The sequence below is a fragment of the Silene latifolia genome, chromosome 1 (genome assembly GCF_048544455.1).
Source record: "Silene latifolia isolate original U9 population chromosome 1, ASM4854445v1, whole genome shotgun sequence".
NCBI classification, from domain to species: domain Eukaryota; kingdom Viridiplantae; phylum Streptophyta; class Magnoliopsida; order Caryophyllales; family Caryophyllaceae; genus Silene; species Silene latifolia.
In genome coordinates, this window is record NC_133526.1 from 132,100,240 (window position 1) to 132,106,239 (window position 6,000).

Sequence of the window (6,000 nt, forward strand, 5' to 3'; positions counted from 1 at the left end):
GATTAATAAATTTAGTACCTTTCTACGGATTACAAATTTACTAACCCAACTCGTACAACTAACTCTAGCTGTAACTCAATGAGTACCGTTAAATACTCGAGTGACTAACTTACGCTAATAAGAAAGCACTAATGATTCTAACAAAGGTTCACGTTAATGAACAAGTTAAGAAATCAACTAAGCACTATTATCTTATAACGATAAATAAAGAACAAGTATGCGAGTTTTGTAACACACGACCTTTCAAAATTTGCAAATCGGTTTTCGTTAAAAACACACGGTTTGCTCTTTAAAATATGAAAACAATTTTTATGCTTTAGGTCTCTATTTTAGATGTTGTAAATAGCAAAGTATTTATAGGCAAGGAATATGTAGGCTACACGGTTTCTACAAAAACCCTAATAGCCGAAATAATAAGATATAATTACAAACTATATCTTCTTATTATCTCTTTCCTAAAAGCCATAAAAGATAATAACGAATATTCTAAAAGATAGAATATAATCTTTCCAAATATTATCTTTACTATAAATTCTAAGATTATGATAAGATTTCCTAAAACAAGAATATCTTTTATCATAAACAAATATATTAAGTAAGATATACAAGAGATGTAAAGATTTAATTATAGAATAAAATCTTTACCTAATATCTCTTAGGCAACACGGCATAACACGGCTCATAGGCTCGTGAACCATGCAAACCCTAATCTTAGTATATAATTAGAATTTAGGTTTTAGGAGAGGCTAGATGGAAACCCTAATTGATAGTAAAGTCCAACTCATAAGTTGATCCAATAACCATCAATTAACGCCGACAATAAAACCGGACTCCTCACTAAACCAGGCTTTATAAAATAAATACTTTCATTAAAACATATAAAATAAACTTTAAGAAATTGCAAAACAATTTTCGAACCATTTAAAAGTCGTGTATAAAAACTCAGCATTTCAGTGTTATAGTAGAAGAGCTATAACATTGAGCTCTTTTACTAGTAATGTTATAGCTGCAAAGCTATAACTTTACTAATTAAGAAACTCATTCTTTGATTATCTTTACGAGATAATCACCTATACTATTCTAATCTTCAAGGAGATCTTCGAGTATAGGCTACATCATCATCCAAGCTTGATTAATCTTCTAGACGAACTTCGTCTTCACAAAATACTTGAATGAATCTTTGAATTGTTTGATCTTGAATGAAGGCTTGAACTTCTCATGTAATCATCACAATCCTCTTTGTTGCTCGTAATAAGTTAATGCTAAAACACTTAACAAACGATTACACGCAACAAGTATATAATATGTAAAGCACCTTGACATCATCAAAACATAAACATATAATTTATATGGTCCAACAATGACTAAGTACTTTACTTTCTTGTTGGCTCCTTCTGCATAGGTTGGGATTACAATTTCTCCAAGCGAATGTGATATCTCCCCACTGAATCCTACTAGAGTGGTAGTCTTCTTTTGCAGGTCTCTCTCGCTAAATCCCATGTTTCTTATTATGGTTTCCAGCATGACCATGTTGAATAAGCTTCCAGAATCTACGAGGACTTTCTTCACTGTGCAATTTGCCAAGGAAAGTGTTATGATGACTGCGTCGTGATGCTCCTGGTTATCATGGACGTCTACCTTGTCGAAGGTAGCAGCTGGAAGGTCGCTGTGAGTGACCCTGCAGAAGGACTCTAGCCTGTTACCCTAAACTTCAGTAGCGCGCCTCTTTGCAGCTGAATATTTCAAACCACTCAGGTTTGAGTTGCTTGTTATCACACTTATTATATTTGTGCAGGTAGGTGGTGCCGAAGGCTGAGTTTGACTCGAGGACCACACCTTGTCCTACTGTCTCCCCCCACGTGGTAATATGTTGCTCAGGTTTTCTAAGTTATACTGGTGTTTAACTTCTCTCCTTAAGGTATATCAATCTTCCGTGGTATGCCCAATGTCGTCGTGGAACTCACACTTCTTCTTGCTATCCTTCCTCCATGCCTGCCCTTCTGCTGGTGGCCTAGGCCACCTAACCCTGTGATGTGACCATAATTAGCGCATATTTAACCCCCGAATTAGCCTTATTCCCATGCTTTTTAGTGTATATTTGGGTCATTTATTATCTTTAGTTCTTTGTTTTGCATATTTTTTGAGATTTTGATCCCTTGGTAGGAAAGGAGTAAGAATCTTGCATTTTCATGGCAAAACGAGACTAAATTGATCGAATTCAATGACCAAGCATCAAGGAGAGACAAGATTAGAAGACCTTTGTACATATGATAGTAGATGAGCAATGTTGAGAAAGGATCCTTGAGTCCCCAAGGAAATCCCCAAGGAATTTATGAAGAAAAGGGAAGAAAAGAAGAAGAAATCTTGCTGAGGCACAATCCGTGCGGATTGACCACAATCCGGCCGTCCTCACCATGCACAATCCGTGCGGATTCACCAGAAGACGCTCGGGTTTAGCCACCACAATCCGCTCGGATTCCCTCAAAGCCGCTCGTTTTCATCCGCCAGAATCCGCCCGTCCCGACCCAAAACCGCTCGGATTCCTCTACAGCGCGATTTCCCCTTCTCCAAGTTACAATGAAAGAAGCCCTTCCTTCGAAAAATACCGGTAGATCCCTGCTCAATCTAAAAAGTGTAATTACTAGTTTAGCCCTTAGTTAACCCTAATGCATCCCCCTAATTTTCACTATAAATACCCCATTAGTCTAATTAGAAGAGCATGTTCTTCTTATCAATAATTAGAGTAGTTAATATCAATCAAATATCTCTTTAGTTTTGTAATCAACAATTAATCAAGTTCTAATACAAGTTTTATTTCCTTAATCTCTCTTTTGTTCATCCTTTATTTTGGGTAATTGAAGATTATTTGGGTTATTATTGGGAGATTGACAACCTCTCAATCAAGCATCAAGTACTTCTTTTATCTTTGCTTTATTATTGGAATCATTAGTAGGTATAATTCTCTTAATCCCTTTTTAATTATTGTTAATTACTTTCATTTATTCATCATGTTTCATTTTGTTGGTATGATTGACAACCTTGCTAGCATGATCAACATGATAATGAGTGAGTAGTCTCTTAGCTAGGGTTAATGGGTGATTAGGGGAAACCAACATGGAGAATGATTCATGCTTAAATTAATATGCTTTCATGTTTTATTTGCTTGCTTGTTTTGATCTCAACTCATGCACATGTTATGTTTGATGAAATGCGAGCCTATGAATCCTTGCATTTTTTGCCCATCACCTATCTTTTCAATGAGACTTGTAAGACATAAACCAACTCGAGTCTCATTAGACCATGCATGTTGTTAAGTAGGGAAGATTAAGTCGACTTGTAGGTGTTGTACAATCTAATCGATTCGGCTCCGGGACCCAAACTTTCCTAGGATTGTAAGATATAACCCAACTCAATCCATCACAACAATAATTGCTTTCTTATAATTTGAGAACATGTTTGTATGATCAATTCCCATGATTCCCCTATAATCCCATTACACCCTAGTGCTTTTTATCAATTGTTTACAACCCTTTTAATTCATCTTGTTTGTTTATTTACATTGCTTTTTTAGTTAGTGACCTTCTACATCAACCCAAATTGTGACACCCCTAAGACACCACTAGTTTCAATAGAAATCTCATTTCAATACCCGTCCCATGGGATCCGACCTTTACTTGCCTCTTTACTAATTGTAGAGTTGTTTGTGAAGCTATAAATTGTGTTTTGATTTGGACGTGACCCAACGACCACACCTTTAATTGTGAAGACGAAACGGACCGATCAAAAATGGCGCCGTTGCCGGGGACGGTGTTTGTTTGATTTAGATTTCTTACATTGTTATTAGTTGTGTTTTTCTTTGCCTTGGGGAAGTAAAACTCCTCAAGGTTTGTTCTAATTGTTTTCAAGTTGTTTGATATTTTGCATGTCTAGAAGGTCACAAGGTGATTTGTTTACCTTTTGATCGTGAAATTGAAAGAACTTTGACAACCAATAGGAGACTTGCTAGGAGGAATTTGAGAGGTATTCGTGAGGTTGTAGATATTCAACCAACTATTGAGTTCATCAACCCTTTTGCAAGAGAAGGTGAGGAGAACCCATTACACAATACCACCCAAAATCAACCTACAATGCCTAAATTCTCGTCACATTCCGTACCCACCGAGGAGAACCTACCCAATGGTACTCCCACACCACAACATCTAACCGGAAATTTTATTGCCAAATCCGCCTTTATCCAATTAGTCGAAAGGAGCCAATTTGGGGGGATGCCTAGTGAAGACCCTCATTCTCATATGGAAACCTTTTGTGACTATTGTGATGCGATTTCTCAAACCGGTGTAACTCAAGACCAAATTCGATGGGTCTTATTTCCTTTTCTCTAATTGGCACCGCTGGCAATGGTTGAAGGGCCTTGATAAGGCCACTCTCGGAATTGATTCTTGGAAGAAGTTGGCTCTAGCTTTCTACAAAAAATTCTACCCACCGGAAAAGACTAACATGCTAAGAGCTCAAATTACGGGTTTTAAGCAAAGGGATGAAGAATCTTTGTATGAAGCTTGGGAGCGGTTCAAGGGAAATTGTCGCTCATGTCCTCACCATGGACTTAGCGAATGGTTCTTGGTACAACAATTTTGGAACGGTCTATATGAAGATTCAAGGAACATTCTCAATATGGGATCAAATGGAATGTTCACCGAAGTTGATGACAATCAAACATGGAACAAGATTGAGGAAATGGCGGTCCATAACTCACAATATAGTAGACCTCGCAAGGCTACTAGAGGAGGAAAGCATGAAGTGGACTCCGTTACTCAATTGGGTGCTCAACTTAGTGCTCATATTGACACAATCAATTTGAAGTTTGAAAAAGCTATGGCTAGACTTGAAGAAGTCTCAAAATCACCAAAGCATCATGTTAATGCCATGACGGCATCTTCATCAATCCCAAGTGGGATATGTGAGAATTGTGGAACTTTGGGACATGACCAAAGTGAATGTAGGGGAACAAATGAACAAGTGAATGCTTTCCAAGCATACAAGAGTGGTACCCCTTATTCCAACTATTACAATGAGAACACCAAATTCCATCCAAATCTCTCGTACAAAAGCCAAAATGTTCAAAACCCTCAAACAACATACACCCCACCTCCCATGAGAAACCAAAATCAAAGACCCTTTTACAATCAAAACCAAGGTTACCAAAATCAAAATCCATACAATCACCAAAATGACCAAGGTTTTGATGTCCAAAAAGCGGTCCTCCAAATGCAAAAGAATCAACAAGAATTTTTCACTCAAATGCGAAAAGATAGCCAAGCAAAGGAAACCACCATCAACAACATCCTAGCTCACACCAAGATGTTGGAAACCCAATTGACTCAACTAGCATCTTCAAGCTCACAAAGATAAAAGGGGCAATTACCACCTCAAAGTAATCCCCCAAGACATGAAACGGTTAGTGCCATTCACTTGAGAAGTGGTACAAGGTATGAAGCACCGAAGAAGCAAGTTGAGGATGAAGTTGTGGAAGCTAGTGATAAGGAAGAAATTGTGCAAAACTCCAAAGATGGAGAATCATCAAAAGAAGAAAGTTCAAAGAAAAATTAAGACAAGGTCAAGGAGAAGGAGCCCATTGTGATTAGACTTCCTTTTCCAAGTCGTCAAGCCAAGCCCAAATTTGATGACCAACTTGGAAAATTCATGGAAATTGTGAAGAATTTGGAAGTCTCGATTCCTTTCACGGAATTAATCAATCACGTACCGGCCTATGCGAAATACATGAAAGATATCCTCACAAAGAAGAAGTCAATCCGGAAACTTGAGACTATCGCCTTCACTAAGGTGATTAGTGCAATACTTCAAGGGAGTTCACCTCCAAAACTAAAGGATCCGGGAAGCTTCTCCATACCGTGTACCATTGGCGACACAACGATCAACAAAGCCTTATGTGATCTAGGGGCTAGTGTGAGTGTTATGCCGTACTCGGTGAGTAAAAGGTTG

The 6,000-nt window shown here is 37.9% G+C and overlaps 1 non-coding gene across 1 annotated transcript; it reads right to left on the bottom strand.

Annotated features, from left to right (window-relative positions):
• Positions 1-4,497: 4,497 nt before the first annotated feature.
• On the bottom strand, positions 4,498-4,604 carry LOC141624515 (small nucleolar RNA R71). Its single transcript, XR_012534326.1, has one exon. It is a non-coding gene; the product is annotated as a small nucleolar RNA R71 (small nucleolar RNA).
• Positions 4,605-6,000: the final 1,396 nt, after the last annotated feature.